This window comes from Macaca mulatta, chromosome 5 (assembly GCF_049350105.2).
Source record: "Macaca mulatta isolate MMU2019108-1 chromosome 5, T2T-MMU8v2.0, whole genome shotgun sequence".
NCBI lineage: Eukaryota > Metazoa > Chordata > Mammalia > Primates > Cercopithecidae > Macaca > Macaca mulatta.
Genome location: NC_133410.1, coordinates 79,907,458 through 79,926,271, shown reverse-complemented (window position 1 = coordinate 79,926,271; position 18,814 = coordinate 79,907,458). Strand labels below are relative to the sequence as shown.

At 43.5% G+C, this 18,814-nt stretch overlaps 1 protein-coding gene across 4 annotated transcripts in view; it reads right to left on the bottom strand.

The window, feature by feature from the left end:
• The window catches only part of LNX1 (ligand of numb-protein X 1), a 195,577-nt gene that overhangs the window by 126,547 nt on the left and 50,216 nt on the right, over positions 1-18,814 (bottom strand). Inside the window, exons 2-3 of one of the 4 annotated variants that reach the window (XM_078001925.1) lie at positions 6,364-6,491; positions 1,608-1,769 (exon numbers count right to left, since the gene is read on the bottom strand). The gene's annotated coding sequence lies outside the window, so the exon portion shown is untranslated. Of the gene's footprint in view, positions 1-1,607; positions 1,770-6,363; positions 6,672-18,814 lie in introns of those variants that run through there. The other 3 variants (XM_078001926.1, XM_015138692.3, XM_078001924.1) reach the window with 3 other exon arrangements.

The window sequence follows — 18,814 nt, the reverse complement described above, 5'->3', positions numbered from 1 at the left end:
CAGGTGGTGGTAAAAGATCTACCTAGGATACCTTATAGTTTGTTAAGATCCCTTTGAAAACATGGACCTGGAAGTGAAGTTGTTCTGTTTTGGTTTGGTGGACTCGGGATTCCCTGGAGTGATCACTTCCTTAGCCTGTGTTACTACTATGTGTCTACTAATGCAATCTATGATGGTTTTTACTGGCTTGTCTTATTAGATATATCACACTATTGACTGGAAGAACTCAGTAGGCCTTTAGAGTACAAAACACTTATTACTGTGGCATGAACATAGAAATAAATGAAGGTAGTGGTAATGGCTGCCAATTCTGACTCTCCTTGCCTGTACTTTGCTCAGTATTTCAGCCTACAAGTGGACAAGAAATCTCTCCACAAGTAGTTGGAAGAGCTTGTGTATATGGTTGTCAGCTGGGGATACAGTGGGTAGAATGATGGTCCTGGCAAAAGATATATCCATGTCTTAACCCCAGAACCTGTGACTATGACCTTACAGGAAAACGATCTAAGAAGATGTCATGAGGTTTAGGATCTTGAGATGAGATCATCCTGGATTATCTGAGTGGGTCCTAAATCCAATGACAGATGTCCTTAGACACTTATTAGACAGGAGGAGAAGACACAAACACAGAGGAGAAGCTGATGTGAGGACAGAGGCAGAGATTGGAATGATGCACTCATAAGCCAAGGAAAGTCTAGAGCCACCAGAAACTGAAAGAGAACAGGGAAGACCCTCTCCTGGAGCCTTCGGAGAAGTGTGGCCCTGCTGTTACCTTGATTTCAAACTTCCAGCCTCCAGAACTGTGAGAGAATAAATGGGAGTTGTTTTAAGCTGCCAAGTTTATGGGGATTTGTTATGGCAGCTACATATTTCCAGGGGTATTCCTGCAGGAATGTGGTGAACACTCCCAATGATCCTTTCCAACACTTCTCTATAGGGCTCAGAAATAGGGAAAAATATTTGGAGATGGCAGCCACTTAGATTGCTACATATTTAGCAACTCTACCCTAGTAGAAAATGTATTAATTTCCCTTTAATCCATTAATAAGTTAGAACACAGACGCCTTCAGAGATGACTGTTAGATAAATTTGCGAAGGGTCTCAAGGGAAAAAAAAAGGCCACAGATAGAATGACTGAGTGTGTATCTGTTGTGGAAGACATAATATAAGTCTGACGATCACATTTAATGAGGAGTCTGAAAACATACGGTGACTCATGTATTAATGCGAGTATGCAGGAGCCTAAACATGCCGCGCTCTATTCAGAAAAGGGCACGTGACTGTCAAAAGCAGTCATAAACAAATTATGCAAATCATCTCAGCAGATAGCAATGACATATTTAGACCTCCCCATCATGCATGTGCTGTTGTGCCAAGAGGCTATTAAAGAAAATTCTTGGAGAGTTTCGACTCTGCTGCCGGTGAAGTCTTTTGTGTGCCTGTGACAAATGCATCAAACACAAGAAGCAAATAAGAGTCACTTGAAAAAAATGGTGGAGTCTAAGTCCACACATTCCAAGTCACAAATTAGTGATGTTACCAAAAAGGTCCCTGGTTAATTGGGATAGAATTTACTCCCACTGTTAGAAGTGTTCTAGTCAACTTACCATGTCAAGGAACTTGGCTTTCTAGAGCAGAGAGAAGTTCTTTCAGATGGGTAGATGAAGAAGGCCAGAGGCGAAGAGAACAAGACTAAACAGATGACTGTAAAAACTGGAAATCTCAAATTGGTGGATCATCTTGTCTACCTTCCACCTGAGGCAGAAATTCTTTTTAGAATATAAAATAAAAAATAATGATTATTACTATTTAATGAGTAGTTTGCAATATGCAAGATATTGTGCTGGGTATTCAACTTGTTTTTTCATTTAATCTAAAATAAGCCTATTCGAGATCATTAAGGTAATCTTCACTTTACAGATGAGTGTATGTGCAGCTGAAAAACGCAAATCCTCTTTGTCATTCATTTATTAATTCATTCACTCATCCAGCAAACATACACCGTGCACTAAATATGGCAAAAAAAATGATCACCTTTAGTGACAAGAAACTCAGTATCCCAAAAGGCAACCTACTACATTTTCGGACAACTCTAATTCATACAAAGTTCTTCCTCTTACTGATCTGAAGTGTGTATCTGTGTAACTAACCAAATAGGTCACTCTGGTGTCCTTATGTCACACAGAACAAAATGGAGGAAACGGTAAACATATAAAGTTTACGGGAGACAACCAACATTTTCTGTTCCTGATTTCAGCTCCGTGTAGTTTTCCACATTTTATGGTTTTTTATGGTTTTCATGTCAACCCTATTCTCTGGGGATAGTTGATGATTAAATCCTATTAACCCAGGAACAGTGACACAGTCTTCCTTCCAAATAGTTTTGAAAAGCCTTTGATACTTTGGAGGCATTGTCAGAGGACAACAAATTTGCCAACCACATAAAAGGGAGTCTATGTAATGTCAGCACATAAATATCAGGAGTAGTTATATGCTACTGGGAAGTCCATGAAGACTGAGGCTATGAGGAGGACACACTTTAGAGCACCTCTTATCTGTCCTCACCTTGCCAGCATCTTACAGATGGCATTTCGAGTAGTCAAGATCGTATCCTGGTCAACAGGGTGAAAGGAAAAAAAAAGTAGTCAGGATCCCACCAGACCCTATTTTCTTCACTTTAAGTGAGGAATTCAAATATAGAAAGGAAGTCTTAGCCAAGGTCATGGAGACAAGGAGACAGTGACAGGTGAAGCCAGGAAATCACTGCTCCAGGAAGACCCACTGTTTACTTACATCACAGAAGCCCACTCCCCACAGGTTTATGAAAGACAAGGCATTTCCACTGCCAGCCACTCTACCCTGGAACTCCAAGAGAAACAACACAATCTTTGTGAACAGGATTTCCTCCTCTGTCTTTGGGAGCCTTTCGGGAAATCTTTTTTGCTCAGTCTTTGGCCCTCTACTACCGTTTCCATCATTATTATATCCAGATAGTAGCATGATCTAAGATGTCTAACTCTAAGCAATATAACAATGTTTAAAATAATGTAACAATAGTTAACACTCACTGAACATTTACAATATACCAGGCACTTTTCATGTAATTATTTCAATTATTCCTCCCAACAGCACTGAGTCTGGGAAGTATTTCATTTCCCAGATGATGAAACCAAAGCAAAGAAATATTAAGGAACTTATTTAGGCTAGCAACTACATGGTAGAACTGGGTCTGATACACAGACCTGTCTGATACTATCAACTATGCCTTCCTTTCAAGAAAATAATATTAGTAACAACTAACACTGTGGCAGGTACCATTCCAAGCAGTTTACACATTTCAACCCATTTCATCTTCATGATAACCCTATTACACAGCTGGTGAAAGCACGTTAAAGAATCTGTCCCGGGTCACAGAGGTAGCACATGGTAGATCTGGGTTTTGAAAACCGAGGTAGGCAGCCTCATGCCAGAGACAAGACCACTATTCTAAAGCAGTAGCATTGCCCCACCTAGAATGGAATGAATAAGATTGATATTTTCTAGTGAGGCACTACCCAGTCCCCCCAGTCAGTCTGACCTACCCACCTAGGCATGCAGCCCACCTTGCTTCAGTAGTAAGGACTGAGGGGGCCTGTGAAGTACACCATTTTAGCATCCTTTGGGGAAAAATGTCGCTAAGGAAACTGACATGCAGGGAGGTTGGGGTTCTCCCTTAGGGTTCTGTAGGCAAGCTGACCTCAGTCCACTAATCCCCTACTCTTGAATGATGAAAACTTGTGGTATCTCTGAAGGGCAAGACCCAGAGAAGTGACCAGGGCTCTGGGCACACAACTGTTTATATGCAATGACTCAAGGTCATCCAAGGGCACAGGGTATTCCATGACAAGACCAATCACATCCAATGGGTCATGAACCTCCCTTCTATGGTACAATGCAGGCTCCAAACCAGGGGCTTCCTCCTGCCAGTGGCTCGGCATGAACCCTCACTCTGGCTAGGGAGAAGGGGGTTTATCTGTGAGACCGGAGGAGACCAAACGCCTGGTCTGCCCTGGAGATAGCACGACTGACAGCAAAAAGAACTCTCTGCCAAGTCAGATTACAGCAATGACAACAGGACATTTCCCCCAAAAGGCGATGGAAGAATGTGGAGAATCACATTTTGTGGGTCTGAGGTAGGATGAGAGCCTTAGGGTGGGAAAAGGAAGAAATCACAGCCGGCCAGCAACTCCTAAAAGCTTTGCCTGGGAGGCTAGTAGAGACAAATCTGCCCACCTTGTTTAATGACATCGTTTAAGCATTCTCCTCCTGTTTTCTTTTTCCAAACTGTTAACATTGAAGTTAATTACCTACAATTAATTACAATAACAAGAACTATCAAGGTTCCTACAATTGCAACCACATAAGATCTTTATCTTGATAGTGTCAGACTCTGTCCTCCAAGCAACCCAGGAAAATTCCTTCCAAAGGAAGAACCTAGCCTCAGTTTGGCACCAGTTAGCACCAGGCATCGGTTGCTGGATGCTAACATACATTAGCTACCTCATTTACTTCTTACAACCACGTTAGATCATGGGGATTATTATCTCCCATCTTACCGATGAAGAAACTGAAAGAGAAGTAACTTGCTCAAGGATATAAATGAAGGAGATTGTACATTTTTCCATCAGGCCTATGTCCACTTGAACAATGGGTGGAGTTACCACAGGAACTCTGGACAGAACTTGTGTGTAAATTACCCAATAGACCAACTGCATTCTAGACAATCTGACTTTGAATTTCAGTCTTTGTCACTTCTTTCCCTTCTTCTCCCTGTGGGTACAGTGTCTACAGCTTTGCTCCTTTAATACTCAGACATGCTGACATACAGTGATGAAATGATTTATTTAGTCGTAAATTAACTACTATGAAAAGCACTAATCAACCATGGTAAACCAGAGACAATGTAATCTTGAGGAGAGGTTTAGATGCACTTTTATCCAGAAGGTCCTCGCTTTGAATCAAGTGAGAACCTTAGTAAGAGACAAGTGGTAGCCAAACCCCACCCCCTAAACTCACAAGCTTGGGGAAAATAATAAACAAAGGTCAGTTAAGAAAGAACAATACGGGCCTCCAAACAGTAAGACAGAAATTGGCAACAAGAACTGGGCAGATTCTTAGTGGTGAAAAACGTCTGTCTGTCTAAGGCAAAAATGATCTCAGCTTGTTTCAATTCATACTTTTGGAGAATTTACATGCACTTTGTATTTCTGGGTGGATGAATAGGAGCATAATTCCTAACAGATTATTCCCTTGCAAACATATCTGCTAACTTAAATCTCAGAAAAACAGCTGATGATGGAATCTAGAATGAAGCATCTCACAGATTTATTTCTTCTTCCAATTTTTCCAGCTCATCCCAGCAGGGAGTTGGGCTTAAAAATGGTTTCCTTTCTCTGACAATAATATTGGGTAAAGAGTTTGACTATTGGGCTGTCAAGAACAGAAGTAGTACAGGCTGTGTGATCAGGATTAAGAAAACAAAAATGGATCCTAGAGGTAAAATTACTTTAAAAGTCAGGTCATGGCAGAACAATTTCCTCAGTATATTTGCTATTAAAAGAAAAAGAGACAGAAAAAGCCAAAGAGGTCCAAAAAATTAAAAATCAGACCTGAAGTCACATTCTTGCGGCAAACAGGGAATTAATCCTTACTGTAACCAAAGGTCAGCAGGCAGCCAGTCCAGGTCTAAATGTAAACAAATTCTAAATGCACACTGCAAAGTCGTATTTAAAAGAGTGCTCAAGAAAGAGCAAAGAAAATGGTAGACTTTTTCAGAGAAGAAAGGAAGGAAAACTGGAACGGACAGCTTCTGAATAGGGCAACAGAACTTGCCCTGAGGAATAGGTTTTCAGGGGGAAAGAAAAAAAAAATCTAGGGACACCTCACAGGTTTAGATCAAAATATGGGGGGGGAAACGGTAAAAATAAGAGCTCCGAATCCAGTCTGCACTGGCCTCCTAGCCCCCTTAAAAGAGTGAACAGATCTGCACCTTCGAGCTAAGTTTCAAAACAAAAGCCTTCATTCTACTTCTCTCTAGGTGGTGGTTGTTGTTTTAATCAGATCAAGCACGAGGACGAGCACAGGCTGGATTAATGATCAGAGAAACAAAAAGGATTAAATATCTGGCCCGGGAGAAGTTTATTGTGCAACTAGAATGTCAAAGGCATCTCTCTACTATTCTCTCTCAAAAAACCTTCTCCCTCTAGGGCAAACACTAGAGACAAGCCATTCAGCTTGTATTTTTTCATTCAAATTCCCTGTTCAGAGCCCTCAGGGGCCAGTGGTCTCAATGCCAAGAAAGAAAAATGGAGGGTTTCAACTCACCTCTTCAAGCGACTGCCTGGGGCTCTCCAAGCAGCAGCGGGCAGGCAGCTCTCATCCCTTGTGGGTGAACAGAGCAGCTCCTTGGGCCGCCGGAGTTGTGACCGGCCTCAACTTTGGTGAACAGGTGCCTGGAGGAAGGAGGACGGCATTGGTCGGTCCAGAGCAGGAAATGGGTGACATCACGGAAGCCCGGACAGATAAAGCATTGCTGAGACCTTAGGGATTGAAACAGGAGGCCCCGCCTACCTGTCATTTACCTGAATACCTGCAAGCAGGTGGGTGGCGTCTCTTTGTGGACAAATGAATCAGTTAGAGCAATTTGCCAGGTGGAATTTACTTTCTTTCCTGAGCAAAGCACGTGTCCAGCCCCGTGTTCAGATCTGAAGTCAAATGCCAGGTTGTTTCCCAGGCCCTCCCCTTTCCCCATATCTGCCCACAAAGGAGTTAAAAGGGAAGTTTAAACACCAAAATGAGACAGTAATTTAGCAGACACAAAAAGGAAGAGTGTGAAGCTCAATTGCTTAGAAATATCTGAGGTGCCTTTTTGAATGGCATCCATTTGAACACCAAGTGTCTCTCTCATTCCAATAAAATGACAAATTTAAGGTGACATTTCCAATTCATCTTTTAAACAATTCTAAATAGGATACCTGTCGGCAGCTTCAAAGTGGTTTTCAAACACTTTTGCCCTACCCCTCCACCGCCCAGCATTTTTAATTCCATATTCAGGAATTCGCAAAACTTCAGTCATTCCTATCTCGGCTGCCTTGGCAGTTACAGTCATACGGCAGTTACAGTGCACTGCAGGCCTGCAATTAGGAGCAATTTAAATGATTCAGATTGGAATGGTAGTACACTCATCAGGCGATGTTGTCTGCTGTTATAGCCAGGAAAGAGGCGTCAGAGTTATTTCTGTCCCAAGCGTGGTGTGTGACCCTGGACAAGTCACTGGTTGCTTCACCTTTTCCAGCAGGAAAGGAAGCATAAACTCATCCAGTACCACAGCAGGCAGCTGGGAGGTATCCCAGGACTGTTAAACCCTCTGGCATCTTCCCAGGAAGGCTGTAAACATCTCCCATCATCCCACTGAAACGCTGTGTATTTTTACCACCTGCATCCAGCATTCCTGGAACTTACTACCTAAGGAAACTGTGGATTCCCCCTCCGGGAGGATGGCCTGCCTGCCCAGAGAGAATTTTTTTCCCCTTCAGGAAAATAAATATTGACATTCCTCTTTTCCTCCTACTTTTGCCTCCCTCATCTTCTTCTTTCCCTCCTCCTGATTTTGGGAATGCTTTGGTTCCACCGGTTTTAATATTGGACTACCTAGAGGTTTTGGGGTTTGGTTGGTGGGAGGAGGGAGAGAGAAGGAAAAATGGGAGAGGGAAGAAAAGGAAGTCTGGATTCCTACAGCCTGGGCCTCGGCTGGCTGCAGCCAGTCAATAGCTCGCAAAGCAAGCGGGAGGGGAAGGAAGAGAAATTGTAGTCGAGGGCGGGGGCTGGGGGCCTGCTCTGGTGCTTGACCTCAGAGGAGCTGGCTCCTGTCCCCGAGCCGCTCCAGACAGGTCTAAGCTACCTCTTTGCACCTGGGAACTCTGTGCCTTTTGAGAGTTGAAGGCTTAAGAAAACAAACAACAACAACAACAACACTATTCAGTTTTTATCCAGTAGAAACTAAGGTAGGTGTGGCTATTCCTTTATTATTTAAAAGAAAAAAAGGGAGGTAACAAAACCTTTTACACGCAGGTGTTTCAGGAAAAGGTTTCACGCCACTAGTTTGATAATTGAGAAACATCACTCACACAAAGGCACCCCTTCACGCGGACAGCGTGTCCCCTGGGCAAGGGGGAGGGGAGGGCGAGCCCGCCCACCTGATGAATCATCTAGAAGGCCACACCTTCAGCAGTCTTGCCTTTGGCGAAGGGCAGGATCCGACTTGAGAGGGGATCACAGGCTTGGGTTCAAGGCCATGGGTGGGCAGGGGAAGGGGTGCAGGTGAAATGAATTCGCATAAAGCTTCACTGAACAGCCTGGAGATTGTGAGGTTTCACTTGCCATATTCACATACACACAGTCATCTACATCCATGGTGTGATGAGTTGTTGTAAAACAGAAAGAAAATAGAGAAGTAAAGTTAATTCAGGAGTGAAGCTAATTCTCAGGTATAGTGTATAAAGGAAGAGAAAAAACTGTTTTACACAATTAGCCTTCTCAGGTGAGATCTTTCTTGATACTCCTGGATTCTGAATAATATGCATGGGTTTAAAAATAATAATATGGGCTTTTTTTTGGGGGGGGGCCATTAGGGCGATTACATTATCATGGAAATGATATTTCTAAACTACTAGAAAAAAATGTAATCATAAAAACGAACATTGTGTTTAACAGGTGCTACTTATTGTTCTGAGCACTTTGTACAAGAACGCTGTGTCAAGTATTATTGCTATTTGCATTCTACAGCTGGGAAAACCAAGACATAGTGAAACTGAGAAGCTGCCTAAGGACAAGCTCATCAGCAAGTGGCAGAGCAGTTTTTAATCAAGGCCCACTTTTTAACCACTGGAAAGAAAGGAAGGAAGGTTCTGATTTCATGCTCACTGGGACACTTCCTGGACACATTCAACTTCTTACCCATTATTCAGAAGGAGAAACCTGTAGAAGTAGCCCTGGGGAGTGTAGTTTCTGATAAAGGATGTCTCCGTTTGGAAATTAATTAGTAATCTGGTCTATACACTGAAAGTGTTTGTATTAAAAAATATATATGTATATACACACACACACACATATATATTCATAAATTCATGCATATATTTATGAGAAAACATACCAGGAAATCCATCACCCCGGGTGCACACTTGAAATAATCTTTGAGAGCTTATCAAACCAACGCCAAGATAGAAGGCCAGCTTGAGGGACCCCTCAAGAATGACCAGTTGTAACTCTCTATGACATCTTTTATGGTCATTTTTCTCTGTAACTTTTGCAGTCTATCACTTTAAAATCTGAAAAGTTAATCCGAATGGCCATGAGAACATGGAACTGCATACGTTTGAATAATATGAGAGAATAAAAAATTGAGTTTCATTATAAACCACTACCAAGAAGAATGGTTTAGACTAGGCTTGGCAAATCCTGGACATATAGTGCTCCATTCCCTCCTCCCATACCCTTCTCACTGTCGTTGCTAAAGACTATGACGCTTTTCAACTCAGAAGGAGCTTTGGAATATTGAAGGTATTACTCCAGGCACACTAGCAGTTGGTTTTAACCCCCAAGATCAAACCCTTTTCTTTTACTTTCTTACTTTCTTTTCTTTCTTTCTTTTATATACATATTTTTTAGAGAAAACTCTCCCTTTGTCATCCAAGCTGTAGTGCCGTGGTGCCATCATGGCTCACTGCAGCCCCAACCTCCTGGGCTCAAGTGCTCCTCCCACCTTAGCCTCCCAAGTAGCTGGGACCACAGGCACGTGCCACCATGCCTAGCTAGTTTTTAAATTTTTTCTGGAGATGAGGTCTCACTATGTTGCCCAGGCTGTTCTCAAACTCCTGACCTCAAGTGATCCTCCCACCTCAGCCTCCCAAAGTGCTGGGATTACAGGTGTGAGCCACTTGGTCCCCTTTTCTATCTCTAGTTGGACAATAAGTGAGACAGAAAAGAGGGCTGATCAGGAAGCAAAAATATTGGTGTTGGCTGGTGCCATTGGGGAGTATTTCATGAAGAAAGGAACATGAATTGGGCCTTGAAGGATTTGGAGAGGTGGTGAGAGGGCACAGACCATTCCAGACAAAGCAGTGGCCTGGGTGGAACAGGAATGATCATAGCCGATATCTGTTGGGGAGGAACATGTATGTGGTGAGGGAGAAGAGGAATATGAGACAATGAAATATGCACCTTGCTGGGGCGCAGAGGATCCACTGATTGCTAACTTTAGATGGGGTGAGACTGTAAAGAGCCTTGGGAACCTCAAGGGCTAACTGCTTCATGTCCTCACATGCCTGTTGACTACTTTTCTCATGATGATTAAACAGCTTAAGAAAAAGAAACTCAGTATCTTGGGCATGGGGTAATTTCTTACGCATGACAATGGTTTTCAGCATTGAGCTAAGCTTCCAGGATACGCCATTTTAGCAACCATATGATCTTTCTATCTAGGAACAAGCCTCCTTTGCAGTCAACATATCCTGCAAACTTTGTTCTTTGCATAGGCAGGTGGAAAGCATTAGAAAGCTTTCTGAACTCAAAGTTGGGCCTGTCCTAGTTAACCAGCTGGCTCACTTGGGCTTTTTGATTAGTTTTAATTCCTTTATATATCTTGACAGGGAAATCTAAGCGGGGGAAGGAGGTCTGTCTTCAAAGCTCTTTTCTTGTAGATCCCCACAGTGAAGTCTGGTGTTCTCAAGGACTCTTCCTGGCAATGAACCTACGGCAAAGACCATGACTTGTGATTCAGCAGAATTACTTTGCCCCTGTTTTGCTTCCTATTTTTTTTCCCACAACATATTTCTAGAGTTGTCTAAGATGACTGAATGCCACAACTAAAATGGACATATTCCATTTGACTTTAATAAAAGTCATCTCTATAAAAAGGCTTTTTGGCTGTCTTCTGAAGGTATTTAACATTATGATTTGGACTTGCTTGTTACATTATATACCATCATATTGGTTGTAATTACTTTTTTAAATGGGCTCAGCTCCATATCTTTTATTGGGTAATTATATGTGCTTAGCATAACGCCGACGAGCAGATCTCAGAGGGGCAATTATGGGAAATAATAGTAATAGTCACAAACATCAGCTGATGTGATAGAATGCCATCTGGTTTTGTGTATATGGAAGATAATTCCATTTCTCTCACAAACTCACAACCTGTGTGTCACCTAGTTTGCAGATGAGTTTCTAGGGTAATCTATGGCTCTACAGTTTAGGAGGAAACACTTCTCTGGTTTGTGTGCTTTTGGGGAGAGAGAGAGAATCTCAGGAAAATGAGCATTAAATCAATTATTGAAGTTGGCGCATATTTTGTGAAAGTTTACCACACTGATTTGTGGTCAGCACGTTCTTCTTTAGTAGGAGAAAAAACAAAAAAAAAAACTTCATTGTTACTGTCTTTATAATGGTCACGAGACCTATATCTTATGACAATTATACATATTTTTATGTTTCTGTGATCTCCATTCTTGCATAAACAAGGTAGATTATTCCCAGGGAATTTTTTGGTGGTGACTGTTGCTATTTTGAAGGTTGCCATGTCTTTGTTTCTTTCTTGGATCCTTCATACATGGCAACTTAGTTGACCCAGTTCCACACACCAGATTTAAAATGTCTCTTCTCCTTGTTAACTTTGACTTCATCCTGAAGGCTTCCACATTCTTGTAGACGACCCTTCCAGCATCCCTGACTTCCCTCTACTATAATGACAATGACATTCCCCTCTACTTCCATTGAGTTACCCATTCTCTGGGCCACCCCTTAGATCTTGTTATCACCCCAAAATCTCCCATTTCAAAAGAAATATGAGAATGCAACTCTCTACTGTATTTTCTTATCCATTCAGATTTTTCATTCCCTTCCTCAAATTTTACCTTCTTTCTGAATGGACTGTACTGTCTGGTTCCTGGACTCCGGGAGGCTGCCCAAGAATATCTGTTCCTTACTAGTTTCACTTTAGGTCCATCTAGCCCAGATCCTACTTCCTTGCCAGCATCTTTAGCTTCCTAAGGACCTGGCAAAACCACATTGCTAGCCTTCTTTTTCTACAAGCCTGGAAATGAGTGCCTCTACCCATGGATGCTTTGCAATGCACTTGTCACTCTCCTTGTCAATCTATCAATTGATATTCCTGATCAGTCCCTCTTCCTGTCTTTTCAGTAGTCATGCACCCTCAGCTCCTTTGCCTTGCCTGGGCTGTGAGGCATTTTGTGATCTGGCCCCTGCCTGCCTTCAAACTTTATCCATATCTCTGATCCTTTGCAAGCACAGAATGCCACCACCTGCCAGCCCCATGCCCTAGTAACACTGTTTTAGAGGGGTGCACTGCCCCACCCCCATTTCCACAGGGAACTGGTTTTCTAAGCACATTCTGGCCATGTTCCACCCTTCACTCCCTCTGTCCCTGGGAGTCCTTGGCTGGTAAAATGGAAATGAACGGCAGGGCAAACGCGGGTTTGCACCTCCCTTTCCTCTCTTGAAAGTGAGCCAGAGCTTTCCTCTGTGGCTCCACACTCTGAGTCTCTCCAGGGCAGGCTTCTGTCTAGGAGGCTGCCATGCCCACATCTGCTCAGTCTGAGTGCCTTCTAGCTCTGTTTCCCTTGTTCTAACCTTATTCTCCAATTTAGCTGTTGCCATTTCAAAGGTGATATTTTGGCCTCCATAATTATTCATTTAAAATTTTCTCAAATTGTCCTGAACCTAGATGAGAAAAAAGGGTCCCCCTTGGATACTCCCCAAACCTGACTGCCTGTGGTTCCCATAACAACCAGGCTGGATATTTTTATGGTTATTTCTAACATTTGTTGTACCATTGTTGCGCCATCCTAACATTTGTTGAACCGTTGCCTAGATCGATATTATGCTCTTTGCCCATGTTCTGAATCCTAGCAAAAAAATCCCATGAGCTAACTACAAACAGGTGAACAGACTGAGTCTCTGCGAGGTAAAGTAACTTGTCCAACATGCCTGGTTGGTTATGGGCAGACTTGAGACTCGGTCTCAGGCAGGATTATTCCTCCATCTACAGGGCTCAGCTCAGATGCCATCTCCTTTACAGGACCTTCCTGACTTCCCCAAGCAGATATTGATGCCCGTTCTGCACTTGTGACACACTCTGCTTCAGCAATTATTTTACTGACCGTGATTTTTTTGTTTTTTTTTTTGAGACAGGGTCTTGCTTTGTTGTCCAGGCTGGAGTGCAGTGGCACAATCACGGTTTACTCTAGCCTTGACCTCCTTGTGATCAAGGGATTCTCCACCTCAGCCTCCCAAGTACCCGGGACTACAGGCATGCACCACCGTGTCCAGCAAATTTTTGTATTTTTTGTAGAGATGGGGTCTCACCAAGTTGCCCAGGCTGGTCTCAAACTCCTGGGCCCAAGTGATCCTCCTGCCTTGGCCTCCCAAAATGGTAGGACTAGAGGTGTGAGCCACTGCACCTGGCCCTGACTGCAATTTTTAAAGACTGTTTCCTCTCTAGACAGTGAGGAAAGGAATGTGACTTTCCATATAATCTCAGACTTAGCCTGGTATTTGGAAGAAACACAGGAGGCCTTTGATAAATATTAGTTAAGAGAACTAAAGGTGAGTATAAGTCAAGGGAAGGAGTGGAGGAAGGGAGGGATTACTCATTGTTAAGTTACATCTTGAGTCATCTCTTCGTTTTCTTGAGAGTCAAAGCCTGTATACTTTGGGAAGGGAGCTAACGTTATAACATTTAATTTTCAGAATCCCATTCACAATAATGAAGACGTTAATTAATTCACTCATTTATATACCAAATTTATTAAGCACCTTCAATATGACAAAGATGGAAAGAATCTCTGCATTTGAGGAACTTAGAGTCAATAAGGAAGCGGAGTTAAGGACAAACAATTAAAGTGCAAGATAGAAATTGCTGAACAGAGGAGTGTTACAGATGCAGTTACATGAGACAGCAGGCCAGCTTGTTTCTTCTAATTTTAAGGCTCCAAGTTATTATAAAGTACTTGCCTGAGTTTGCAGAGCTAACATTTGAGTGGCATGTGAACCAGGGCAATTCATCTTGAATAGGGGGTCGTAAAATAAGGCTGAGACCTACTGGGCATTCTAAATCACAGGATGAGATAAAAGATTGGCACAAGACACAGGTCAGAAAGACTTTGCTGATAAAACAGGTTGCAGTAAAGAAGCCAGCTAAAACCAAGATGGCTATGTGAGTAATCTCTGGTCGTCCTCACTGCTACACTCCCATTAGCGCCATGATGGTTTATAAATGCCATGGCAACGTCAGGAAGTTACTCTATATGGTCTAAAAAGGGGAGGCCTGAATAATCCACCCCTTATTTAGCATATAATCAAGAAATAACCATAAAAATGGGCAACCAGCAGCCCTTGGGCCTGCCTGTCTATGGAGTAGCTATTCTTTTATTCCTCTACTTTCTTAATAAACTTGCTTTCACTTTACTCTATGGACTCACCCTGAATTCTTTCTTGCAGAAGATCCAAGAACCCTCTCTTGGGGTCTGGATCGGGACCCCTTTCCTATAACAGTGCCAGTTGACTATAGAGCCCATGATCTTCCCAGGTCCCCCACAACCTTATCTTAGCTCTTACCCATGAAGGGCCAGGCAGAGAAGGAGGCTCATGGGAACGGAAACTGAAGCACACTTTCATATTCTATGTATGTCACCCGAGAAAACCTAAACCTCTTATAGCTTTAGAATTTGCACAAATGTAGAGGCAGCTGCTCTGAGTGGGTAGAAAGACTATGTATATTTCAGATATGGTCTCAGTTTCATGCCCACAGTCAGGGCTGGCTGGCATGCACCTTGGGAAGAACTTGAAAAAGATCTGTGCTCTGCAGGTGACAGTAACATCTGTAGATGTTTAGATGAATTTAAGATTCCTTTAAGGTAGAGTTGGCAGTTCAGTAACCTTTTTAAAAAGGCCCCCTTCCCCAATACCATATGCTTTTTAAGTGTTGTATTATTTAAATCCCTGTTAATTCTATTTTTATATATTCAGTGCTCAGTGGATAGGAGCAAACTACTATTTTCCTCACATCAAGCCTCCACATACTTGCTGTTTTTTATGCTGTCCAACAGAGTATTGTGTCCTCTAAGAGCCCAAATTCTTCAAACTTTTTCCCAAAGGGGTTGAAAATTCATAATAACTAGTAACACAAAGTGACTTGAGGACACATGCACACACAAAAAATGTCCTAGTAGGGAATGGAGTGGGAAAGGCCAAAGCAAGAGGGGAATTGTTTTGCTGGCCAACTCGGGTACAAGAAGAGCAGGAGAAGCCAACTTGCTAGGTGGGGAAGTGTTTTCCTTCCCATGAACTTTTGCTTCCAAGAAAGGGCAGGCCCTCAAAAACGCAGACTATGGCCAAGGAGCTCATCCCTTTAGTTGTCCTAAATTAAAGAATACAAGAAAGAGCATATCATGAAAACCACTCACTATTACCAGAGAGAAGTACTCTTGGTCAGATTCTAACTAATAAGGTCTCAGTGAAGGGAAGTTCTTTTGACTTTTCTCAAATCAAGAGCATGTGAAGACACCCCTTTTTAACTTGGACATGAACCTGGATGGGTGGCCTCTTTTTTTTTCTTTTCTTTTTTTTTTCTTTTTTGTTTTTTTTTTGAGACAGAGTCTTACTCTGTTGCCCAGGGTGGAGTGCAGTGGTGCAATCTCGGCTCACTGCAACCTCTGGCTCCTGGGCTCAAGTGATTATCCTGCCTCAGCCTCCTGAGTAGCTGGGATTACAGGTGCCCGCCACCACACCTGGCTAATTTTTGTATTTTTAGTAGGGATGGGGTTTTACCATGTTGGCCAGGCTGATCTCAAACTCCTGACCTTGTGACCCACCCACCTTGGCCTCCCAAAGTGCTGGAATTACAGGTGTGAGCCACCGTGCCTGGCTGACCTCTCTTTTTAGAGATGGAATTCAGCTCTAAAAAGTGGGTGCTTGTCTCATGGACACTTGTTACCAATCTGTGATGAGTTGCCTGGAATAAACAAGATTAGACTTCTTGTGGCCATTAAGCCACTGTGAGGTGGAGCAGCAGATATGGATTCGGCTGAGGTAGAGGGAGGGCTTGTCCATGTCCGTAGCAGGTAACTCTGGTCCCAGAGGCAGCTGTCTCCTGCCAGGGTCAGTGTGGACCCTGAACTTCCAGTCCAAAGTTTAGATTGTCACAGAGTAATGAATGTTTTCCCTGCTACTCTCCCCTGAGTATTATGAGAGCGTGGGGAGTTATGATCATTAACCATCTCTGGAGTGCACCATCTCTGAATAGCTCAACTAATCCGGATTTGGAAATGTTGTCTTCAACTGCAATCACAGGACCAAAGTAAATCTGAGGGAGCAGGGATATAATCATGTCTGAGAAGTTTGAGGAAAGCCTGGCCAACGTAGCAAAATCCCATCTCTACTAAAAATACAAAATTTAGCCAGGCATGGTGGTGGGCGCCTGTAATCCCAGCTACTAGAGAGGCTGAAGCAGGAGAATCGCTTGAACCCAGGAGGCTGAGGTTGCAGTGAGCCAAGATGGCACCACTGCACTCCAGCCTGGGGGACAGAGCAAGATTCTGCAAGAAAGAAAGAAAGAGAGAGAGGGAGGGAGGGAAGGAAAAATCTGAGAAGAGGCTGGTGTTTCGTATTTAAATCTATTCTACTCAGTTTTATGAAGATGGAGGTTTAGGAGTTAGGAGAAGTGTTATTAACCAGACCGGAAATCCCTAAGTTCCTTGTTTGTGATGTCTTAATTTGAGTCTTTGCCCATATCAGTGCCAGCCATCAGCCCAGAGTGGCCAGACTGGTCCTTCCAGTTGTGGCTGTCCCCCTAAAGTGGCATGGTCCACCCCTCTCCCACTTTCGCTAAGTCTGCCCAGGAGGTGGACTGGAAATGCAGCTTTGACAAGTTCTGCCATGGGTATACTCGCACCCCCACATTGGGCGACTCTCACTAAGTGTCTTGCCAGGGTGGCCAGTCCTTCTAAGTGATTAGGCTGCACCTGGACCAACACTGTTTGCGTTCTGGCCACCTGCCCATAAACTCGCAGCAGCTGTGATGACTGCATGAGCCTGGCAGTAAGCCCATTGTCCCCTGGGATGCTTACTCCTCAATGCCATGTGGCTGCAGGGGGTTTGGCAGAGACAGCAGCTGTGCTAGGTATGTCCCCTCCTCATCTGTGCCCCCTAGAGGCAGCTGCACACACCGACTCCTCTGAATTTGAAGCTAGGAGATCTATAAGGCTCCTGCTCTACTTTCAACTTGTCTCAAGATGGCATCTTCTCCACGATAAAGGCATAAGGGACCACATGTCAGGGGTCACCGCAGGTCAGTCTGAAGCTGCCAGTCATCTCAAAGTCAAACTCTCCAAACTGGTTACTGCTAGTTCTTCCTGCCCTGCATCCCCTCTCCTGCAAACCACCCCATTCTGTAGAATCTGAATACTACCGACCCTCATCACCCCTGCTCACGTGGCTGACTTCTCTGGTTAGCACCGTTGTCCTCCCCTGGAAATGATCCCATGAAATTCATAAAACATCAAAAATGGCTCCTCATCAGATAGCCTTATGGTTCTACTGGTATGATAGAAATAGGGACAGAGTGAGAAATAGAAACTAGGATCTGTCTGTGCAGAAACCTAAGGTAATGAAAATTAAGTTACTCTCTGAAGCGATAAGGGGATGGATCCAAATCTGTGACCTTGACATCACCATCTATTCTAGGTCCTGCAAGCAACAGAGGCCAAGACCAAATTAAATATGCAAGGACTTGATTAGGGAAAATACCTGTGGGCTCAACAGGGGATAGGGGCTGAGAAAGGCTGGGAGAGCTATCCGACCACCATCCAATCTGACGCCAGTGAAGGAGAGGAGGGAAGGTTCGGTGGAAATGTACCTGGGCCAACATCAGCTGTCAGAGTAATCCCAACTCTCAGGAACAAGCCTGTCTTAGGGTCCTGCAGCACTCAGTCACTCCATCACTGGCCAGGAGCTGCACCTGGAAGGGTGGCTTGCTGCAAATGCAGGGGTGGCTTTCAGAGTGCAGCCACTTAAGTCCTTTGTCAGTGACACCTTCTATAATGGGGAATATGTGAGGGCATTCGAATGGCCTTTATACGTGGTAACTAAACTAATGAAGTAGCTGAGGAGATGGGGAATGGAGTCCACGGGACCCAAGTCAAGGGAAGGCGATCAGGATATTGTTTCAAGGAATGAAAAACACGTGTTGAGTGAGAATTCACAAGGCTTCAGCCTGATCACCTGGACTGGGCTCAGTGTGAAGGAAACAAAGTCTGTACATCCATGACATATCATTTTACTCTATTTTAAAACAGACCAACTATACCTGAAAGCCTAGAAATTTCAAAGCCTTGAAAAAATTCGTCTCTTTTCAAGTTTCTCTTAGCACTGACAGTAGATATGAAGCTCTGAGACCACTTTTGAAGCTGGAAAAGTCAAGGACAAAAGTACAGAGACAATGAGTTTCGTGGACATCTTATGACCTTTCTGGGCCTCAGGTTTTTCATCCATAAAAAGATCCCTTTCAAGTCTAAACTTCTAAAATCAAATAATGCTCAGATTGGCAAAGTTTCTAATAATCAAGGAAAACAGTTTTCCAGGATCTGGAGCACCACAGTATCACTGTGTTAAGGCAGCAAATAAATCAGCCCTGGTTGTGCTGGCCATGGGGCCGTGGAGGACTCCAGGGTGGTTGCAGGACTTCCTTGGGAGCCAATTCCTG